We start from the raw sequence: 9,854 nt of genomic DNA, 5'->3' as shown, positions 1-9,854 counted from the left end.
TCTACCTCCCTCCATCCCTCCAACTTTGCCTCCCTCCCTTCCAACTTTTTCTCTCCCTTCCGTCCCTTTTTTTTTCCTTGCAAGTGTTTGGGGTGAAAATCCATGGCAGGCCAGCCCCAAGCTAGGCAAGGTCACTGCCAGTGAGCTACAACATCCCCAGACCTGCTGCCACTTCCTATGCAAGTAATTTGAATTATCTCTAAAGAGAACCTCTCACATTAGTCTACTTTCAGTAATTTCAGAAGAGTTGCTAACATGGGCACAAATCAGTTATGACAAGTCATTTTTGAGAAGCACGGCACAGAAAATGTTCCCAAAAAGAGGGTATTGAAAACGTCAGTTGGTTTTCAGGTCAGCATTTCTAGACTAGTATTTGTTGAAAATTCTTCAATCTCTTCTTTCGGATTTTTTTTTTTTTTTGGACTTTTCATGGGCTTGAAAACATCTAAGGAAGCTGGCTGGTCCTTATAAATATATAGCCAAGAGAAGGATGAATATTACTCAATGAAATGGATGTAAATCATGAACGTGAATTATATTGTTGATGTTAAGACAACGAGTTCATGGCTTGATGTACCAAAAGGACATCCCAACATTGTTTTCCTCCCAAGTTAGCACTTGACTTGTTGATGAGTCACATATGAGGTTCGAAGGAGAAGATGCACAAGTCATCACTGGTTTTGTAAGCATGCAAGTTCCAAGCCCATACGCCACCATGCATGATTAGACCTGTTGTTATTTACACTTACATGGCCAGAGCTGTATCACTGTCTCAAAGTTGCCAAATGAGAGTAGCTTGTTTTCCTCTCCAGCACCTGTATCGAATGACCAGCTTTCAAGTGGACTTCCCTGAGCCTTTTCAGTATCTGAACATGCGAGTCCAAAACACTTTAGTCCTACTACTAAAAAGGATACTCACTGTAACACTATTTTTCTGACCATTAAATGGACAATAAGGTGACCCTGGTGTGCAATGAACAGGACTCATTGAAGATGTAATGCCTGTTGGTGAATGACACTTTTCTAGGTTTCACGGGCCATGTGGAGGAATCAGCCCAAACACCTTGAAATACCACTTAATTCATAGTTTACTTAAGGACACATGTGGCTTAGGGAGAACTTCTTTCCTCTGAAAGTGTTTCTTCAAACGAGATGAGAGTCGAAAAGAAGGTATTGAGAACACTAAGTAAAATGGCTGTGCTTTGTGGAACTGGGAGGATTCCTCAATACATGTAACAATGTTTGTCACTGCCTTTGGACCTAACACGTATCAGTGTATATGAACAGAGGCACAGCAAGAAAGATAGCTGGCATAAAACACCAAGGGGAAGGGGCTAAGCTGCCTTACTAGGTTTACTTTTTTCATTCTGGTGGCACTTTCTGTTGTCTGTATGAACAGAGTTTCCAAGTACTTTCCCACTTAGCGGGCCTCTCTGTTATTCATACAGTTGAACTACCAGGGAGAGATGGATCAGTTTACCACCTGTGAGGCCTTTTCTTCCACATTTTCTGCCCATTGCATGCTTTGTTTTTTTCCAGCTCTTCCTACAAGCCCCCCTAATCCTGATCTCCCCTTAGTCCTGATGATTTCTTTAAGTTTCCCCTTTGCTCCTGTTCATGGAGTCCTGTGTACAGATATTATACCTGATTCTATTGAACTCTACTTAATCCTTTCTCACCTCTGTGCTCCTTTTACCAAGTCACTCCTCAATACTTACTGTAACCCTTTGAATTTTTTGTCCATTGTCATTTAAAAAACTCTTTAAAAATTGAACCATTTCGCATGCAGATACAGTCTTCTTGGTCTGCTATTAATCCCCCACTACTGACATTGTAAGTTATTGAAATGTACACTTCCAGACCATTTTCAGATTTTTGATTTCTGTATATCTATCTGTCTCTCTATTTACAAACATAACATGGTATTCTGAAAGTATCGTTCTGCTTTTGGAGCACTACCTTGTGTTTTTCAGAAGCAGGCCTATAACACAGAGATGAATCTATGTTACCTAGGTTGAGTTCAAATTGGTATGTGCACTGTGATTCCCATTATATTGTTCAACCTACTAATGGACAGTTAAGTTATATCCAGACCTCCCCCCCTCCCCCATTAAGTAAAACCCCTGTGGAGAGACATGTGGATGCCTTTATGAACATATTGATAATTTTTCATGGCAGTGTTTTCCAAAAACCAGTTAGTAAAATCAATTGATTCCTTTGCAGCCTGAAGTTACCTTCATTCCAGTTTACTGGTATAAGAACCACAGTACATCAGCAACTATTCTCCAATAGTAGTTCAGGCAGAAGTCATTCTAGATAACAATCAGTGCGGGATCCTCCATGTATTTTACACAGCCCATGGCAGGGGACATCTAATCAGGTGAGACAGACTGATTTGATTTATTCTGTTTGTTGGCTTTGTTTTTTTAGGCCTGAATTTTTCACATTTCAATTAATTGTAGGTCAAGTATCAGGCGGATTCTTCCCTGGGCTTCAAATGTGATAAAGCTGCTCCTTATTTTTAAGAAGGCCGTTGCAATCCTGCATTTATTTTACACCTCAGTGCATGTTTTACACACAAACACACACCCCCCCTCACACACACACACATCAACAAACACAAACACATAATTAGAGCACATTTAACACTCAAATAAAGCTTTCACTATTAATTCATGACTAAGGTATTCTTTTAATAAGAATTGTGCCTTGGTCTCTACTGGGGAAACATTGTTCAATGTGCGTTCTCTGGTTTGTTGTAGGGCAGTGAATGTTCACTTGTTGGCAATGATATAGAAATGGGGAGTAAGAGTTTAAATGTTTTTATAGTAGGTAGGCAGCATCAGAGTATGGAATCTAAGAATAAGAAATTGGGGAATTTCCACTTTTTTTCTTCATTTCAATCTCCTAATAATTCATATATATTTTCCAAATGTCTCTGAGAAAACAAGGACTAGGTCAATCCACATATCCGTGAACCATAGCAGAATGCAATTCTGAATTTCATAGAAACAGTCATAAAATCAAAAAGACAGGTGCTGGGGTTTTGGCTCAGCACTAGAGTGCTGGCTTCGCACTTTCAAAGGTCCTGAGTAGGATCCCCAACACCATATGTGTTGAATGAATGTGAATGAATGAAGCAACGCATGAGTGTATGATGAATGAATTAAAGGTATAAGGAGGAGGAGGAAGAGGAGAAGGAGGAGGAGAAATAGAAGAAGATGATGAGTAATTTGACAAAAGGGAAAATGGGGAGCAGAGTGAGTTTAAAGTGTGGTTTCCAATTCCCAAACGTTAAATTACAGCAGCTGGGATAGAGAGAGAAGATGGGAGAGCAGGAGAGGGGGGAGGGTAGAGGATAGAAAAGGTAGCAGAATAGAACAGTTACTAATATGGCATTTTGTAAAAAAGTGGATGTGTAAACAATGTGATTGTGCAATCTGTATATGGGGTAACAATGGGAGTTCATAACTCACTTGAATCTAATGTGGGAAATATGATATCTCAAGAGCTATGTAATGTTCTCAGCAACGAATATAAAAAAGAGGTTCATTTTACTTTGTAGTTGAGATCTATTTCCGTGACATGTTTAGTTGTGTTCCCTCCTATAGTCCTCCCATGCTCTAGTTATTCTGATATGGAAAAACTAGCTGATATGCCCAACCAGTCTGAAAATCAGTGACAATTTTTCATTAAGCCTAAAGTCACTTCACATTTGCTACAGTCATACTAAATACACTTCTTTGTTGGGAGTTTCAAATATATTTCCATCAGCTAGATCACAAGTACCTAGAACTCCCATTCTTGTTTATGTAATAGTGAGTTCATCAGATTAAATGCTGTACTCTTGAATAAAACAAAATAGGAATAATTTACTCATAAGCTTCCTATGTAAACCATCTTTATTTACAAAATACTATCTTAAGAATTATAGTTTCATTGAGCTTCAATTGGAGCCAAAGTATAGTCAATTACTGAAGTAAAAGCAGTTACTTAAAAACTAAAAATGAGAGAAAAGTCAAATTACATTTGAAGAGAGAGCAACAGTATGAGGTTTCTTGATTGGTTCTGGATGTTGAGTAACAGGCTCATTTGCAGGTGGAAGGAACCCTTCAGGGAAATCACTTGTACTTTCAGAATGCGGGTGTAGAGGGCTGAATTCCAGCTCTTGGGGGAAGATTGAGAGGAAAACCCTCTCCCTGCATAGACACTTCGCATTGGAAATGGAGTGGGTGGCGGGCCAGGTGGAAAATAATCTCCAGGTTCCCATACAAGTTTCCTCGGAGAGGTGGAGGGAAAAAAAAGGTCCTCTTCTCATGAACTGACTCCTTGGGTCAACTGGAAACAAGGCACCCCTTTGATTGCCAGCTTCAGTTCTTCCTCATTCACTTGAAAGAGTCTCCAGCTTGTTTTAGCTTCAGCTATTTGTGATCTGAGGGTTTCAGATTCACCTTGGAGGGACTGCATCCTCCTTGATAGATGCGCCCTCATTTCATCCTGTTGACCATGTTTAGCCTTCTGTGCTTTGAGCTCTTCTTCTAGAAAGAGCATTTCAACACCATGGCTGGATTCGGACCAATGCAGCTTTTCGTAGGTTGCCTCCAGATGTTGTGCTTCCCTTGAACCCTTCTCAAACCTGCAGTCCTTTAAAGATGTGGCTAAGCCTTCATGTTCTTTTTCAACAAGGCTCACTTTTTCAAGAAGTCCACACTTTTTTTCAATAAGTCCCGCAAGATTTACAGCCAGCTTTTTTTCTCTTCCCACGTAAAGCCTGCTACTAACCGACTGAAAACATCTCCAGAAAAGTAAGAGAACAGCCAAAAATCTAAGAGCTGTACACATCACCAACTCCCAAGGAAAGCCATAAGGAAGATGGCCTGGCTTCATGTCTTCGGACAATGCTGCCACAACCGTTGGTGCTTCTTCCAGAACCACCCACTAGTATGGCTGAGAGGCAGCCCTTGGCTCCTCCATCACACCAAGACGGCTTTGGCTCTTGCCACCACAACCACAGCCTGCCCAGGCAGGCCAACGCAGGCTGTGGACACTCAGGTGTTTGGTCAGGAACTCCAACCTGCACCAGGCAACGGAGCAGACCACTGCGATCCCCTTCAGGGTGTGAGCGTATGGCAGGTGGTGGGCGTATGGTGGTGGGAGCCATGATCAAGGGCTCCCAGGAGCCTTGTTGTGCTCAACTGCCCATCAGGGGAGTCTTGTCCCCTTCCCTACCCAGTGCATCCTCAAGTGCCACAGGTTTAGGTCCCTCCCACTCCAGCCAGAGAGAATTCCTCCCCATGCCACACACCCCTTGATTTGGTTTAGGCCAGGCCAAGGCGGGGCTTAGTAGGAAGATTCCATCCAGTCATCATAACATTCAGTTTGATGTCACTCAAATTCTAAAGCTGTCTAAACTGTTCAAACAGCTTTCAAGGCCTATATTGGTCTTTGTGTCGCTTGCCTTTTGTTTTATTTTATTTTATTTTATTTTATTTTATTTTTTTTTTGGCCTTTAGTTTTAGTGACTCAGTCCTTTCCCTGCCCTTGTACTCTCCCTATTTCCTCCTTCCTTGCTTCCTTCCTCCCTTCCTGGTTTTTCTCCTTTTCTTCTTCCTTCTTTTCTACCTCCCTCCATCCCTCCAACTTTGCCTCCCTCCCTTCGAACTTTTTCTCTCCCTTCCGTCCCTTTTTTTTTCCTTGCAAGTGTTTGGGGTGAAAATCCATGGTAGGCCAGCCCCAAGCTAGGCAAGGTCACTGCCAGTGAGCTACAACATCCCCAGACCTGCTGCCACTTCCTACGCAAGTAATTTGAATTATCTCTAAAGAGAAACTCTCACATTAGTCTACTTTCAGTAATTTCAGAAGAGTTGCTAACATGGGCACAAATCAGTCATGACAAGTCATTTTTGAGAAGCACGGCACAGAAAATGTTCCCAAAAAGAGGGTATTGAAAACGTCAGTTGGTTTTCAGGTCAGCATTTCTAGACTAGTATTTGTTGAAAATTCTTCAAACTCTTCTTTCAGATGTTTTTTTTTTTTTTTTTGGACTTTTCATGGGCTTGAAAACATCTAAGGAAGCTGGCTGGTCCTTATAAATATATAGCCAAGAGAAGGATGGATATGACTCTCTGAAATGGATGTAAATCATGAACGTGAATTATATTGTTGATGTTAAGACAACGAGTTCATGGCTTGATGTACCAAAAGGACATCCCAACATTGTTTTCCTCCCAAGTTATCACTTGACTTGTTGATGAGTCACATATGAGGTTCGAAGGAGAAGATGCACAAGTCATCACTGGTTTTGTAAGCATGCAAGTTCCAAGCCCATAGGCCACCATGCATGATTAGACCTGTTGTTATTTACACTTACATGGCCAGAGCTGTATCACTGTCTCAAAGTTGCCAAATGAGAGTAGCTTGTTTTCCTCTCCAGCACCTGTATCGAATGACCAGCTTTCAAGTGGACTTCCCTGAGCCTTTTCAGTATCGGAACATGCGAGTCCAAAACCCTTTAGTCCTACTACTAAAAAGGATACTCACTGTAACACTGTTTTTCTGACCATTAAATGGACAATAAGGTGACCCTGGTGTGCAAAGAACAGGACTCATTGAAGATGTAATGCCTGTTGGTGAATGACACTTTTCTAGGTTTCACGGGCCATGTGGAGGAATCAGCCCAAACACCTTGAAATACCACTTAATTCATAGTTTACTTAAGGACACATGTGGCTTAGGGAGAACTTCTTTCCTCTGAAAGTGTTTCTTCAAACGAGATGAGAGTCGAAAAGAAGGTATTGAGAACACTAAGTAAAATGGCTGTGCTTTGTGGAACTGGGAGGATTCCTCAATACATGTAACAATGTTTGTCACTGCCTTTGGACCTAACACGTATCAGTGTATATGAACAGAGGCACAGCAAGAAAGATAGCTGGCATAAAACACCAAGGGGAAGGGGCTAAGCTGCCTTACTAGGTTTACTTTTTTCACTCTGGTGGCACTTTCTGTTGTCTGTATGAACAGAGTTTCCAAGTACTTTCCCACTTAGCCGGCCTCTCTGTTATTCATACAGTTGAACTACCAGGGAGAGATGGATCAGTTTACCACCTGTGAGGCCTTTTCTTCCACATTTTCTGCCCATTGCATGCTTTGGTTTTTTCCAGCTCTTCCTACAAGCCCCCCTAATCCTGATCTCCCCTTAGTCCTTATGATTTCTTTAAGTTTCCCCTTTGCTCCTGTTCATGGAGTCCTGTGTACAGATATTATACCTGATTCTATTGAACTCTACTTAATCCTTTCTCACCTCTGTGTTCCTTTTACCAAGTCACTCCTCAACACTTACTGTAACCCTTTGAATTTTTTGTCCATTGTCATTTAAAAAACGCTTTAAAAAGTGAACCATTTCGCATGCAGATACAGTCTTCTTGGTCTGCTATTAATCCCCCACTACTGACATTGTAAGTTATTGAAATGTACACTTCCAGACCGTTTTCAGATTTTTGATTTCTGTATATCTATCTGTCTCTCTATTTACAAACATAACATGGTATTCTGAAAGTATCGTTCTGCTTTTGGAGCACTACATTGTGTTTTTCAGAACCAGGCCTATAACACAGAGATGAATCCATGTTACCTAGGTTGAGTTCAAATTGGTATGTGCACTGTGATTCCCATTATATTGTTCTACCTACTAATGGACAGTTAAGTTATATCCAGACCTTCCCCCCTCCCCCATTAAGTAAAACCCCTGTGGAGAGACATGTAGATGCCTTTATGAACATATTGATAATTTTTCATGGCAGTGTTTTCCAAAAACCAGTTAGTAAAATCAATTGATTCCTTTGCAGCCTGAAGTTACCTTCATTCCAGTTTACTGGTATAAGAACCACAGTACATCAGCAACTATTCTCCAATAGTAGTTCAGGCAGAAGTCATTCTAGATAACAATCAGTGCGGGATCCTCCATGTATTTTACACACCCCATGGCAGGGGACATCTAATCAGGTGAGACAGACTGATTAGATTTATTCTGTTTGTTGGCTTTGTTTTTTTAGGCCTGAATTTTTCACATTTCAATTAATTGTAGGTCAAGTATCAGGCGGATTCTTCCCTGGGCTTCAAATGTGATAAAGCTGCTTCTTATTTTTAAGAAGGCCGTTGCAATCCTGCATTTATTTTACACCTCAGTGCATGTTTTACACACAAACACACACCCCAACACACACACACACATCAACAAACACAAACACATAATTAGAGCACATTTAGCACTCAAATAAAGCTTTCACTATTAATTCATGACTAAGGTATTTTTTAATAAGAATTGTGCCTTGGTCTCTACTGGGGAAACATTGTTCAATGTGCGTTCTCTGGTTTGTTGAAGGGCAGTGAATGTTTACTTGTTGGCAATGATATAGAAATGGGGAGTAAGAGTTTAAATGTTTTTATAGTAGGTAGGCAGCGTCAGAGTATGGAATCTAAGAATAAGAAATTGGGGAATTTCCACTTTTTTTCTTCATTTCAATCTCCTAATAATTCATATATATTTTCCAAATGTCTCTGAGAAAACAAGGACTAGGTCAATCCACATAACCGTGAACCATAGCAGAATGCAATTCTTAATTTCATAGAAACAGTCATAAAATCAAAAAGACAGGTGCTGGGGTTTTGGCTCAGCACTAGAGTGCTGGCTTCGCACTTTCAAAGGTCCTGAGTAGGATCCCCAACACCATATGTGTTGAATGAATGTGAATGAATGAAGCAATGCATGAGTGTATGATGAATGAATTAAAGGTATAAGGAGGAGGAGGAAGAGGAGAAGGAGGAGGAGAAATAGAAGAAGATGATGAGTAATTTGACAGAAGGGAAAATGGGGAGCAGAGTGAGTTTAAAGTGTGGTTTCCAATTCCCAAACGTTAAATTACAGCAGCTGGGATAGAGAGAGAAGATGGGAGGGCAGGAGAGGGGGGAGAGTAGAGGATAGAAAAGGTAGCAGAATAGAACAGTTACTAATATGGCATTTTGTAAAAAAGTGGATGTGTAAACAATGTGATTGTGCAATCTGTATATGGGGTAACAATGGGAGTTCATAACTCACTTGAATCTAATGTGGGAAATATGATATCTCAAGAGCTATGTAATGTTCTCAGCAACGAATATAAAAAAGAGGTCTTCATTTTTCTTTGTAGTTGAGGTCTCCTATTTCCGTGACATGTTTAGTTGTGTTCCCTCCTATAGTCCTCCCATGCTCTAGTTATTCTGATATGGAAAAACTAGCTGATATGCCCAACCAGTCTGAAAATCAGTGACAATTTTTCATTAAGCCTAAAGTCACTTCACATTTGCTACAGTCATACTAAATACACTTCTTTGTTGGGAGTTTCAAATATATTTCCATCAGCTAGATCACAAGTACCTAGAACTCCCATTCTTGTTTATGTAATAGTGAGTTCATCAGATTAAATGCTGTACTCTTGAATAAAACAAAATAGGAATAATTTACTCATAAGCTTCCTATGTAAACCATCTTTATTTACAAAATACTATCTTAAGAATTATAGTTTCATTGAGCTTCAATTGGAGCCAAAGTATAGTCAATTACTGAAGTAAAAGCAGTTACTTAAAAACTAAAAATGAGAGAAAAGTCAAATTACATTTGAAGAGAGAGCAACAGTATGAGGTTTCTTGATTGGTTCTGGATGTTGAGTAACAGGCTCAATTGCAGGTGGAAGGAACCCTTCAGGGAAATCACTTGTACTTTCAGAATGCGGGTGTAGAGGGCTGAATTCCAGCTCTTGGGGGAAGATTGAGAGGAAAACCCTCTCCCTGCATAGACACTTCGCATTGGAAATGGAGTG

Source organism: Callospermophilus lateralis, unplaced genomic scaffold (assembly GCF_048772815.1).
Source record: "Callospermophilus lateralis isolate mCalLat2 unplaced genomic scaffold, mCalLat2.hap1 Scaffold_615, whole genome shotgun sequence".
Taxonomy (NCBI): Eukaryota; Metazoa; Chordata; class Mammalia; order Rodentia; family Sciuridae; genus Callospermophilus; species Callospermophilus lateralis.
This window is presented reverse-complemented; position numbering follows the sequence as displayed.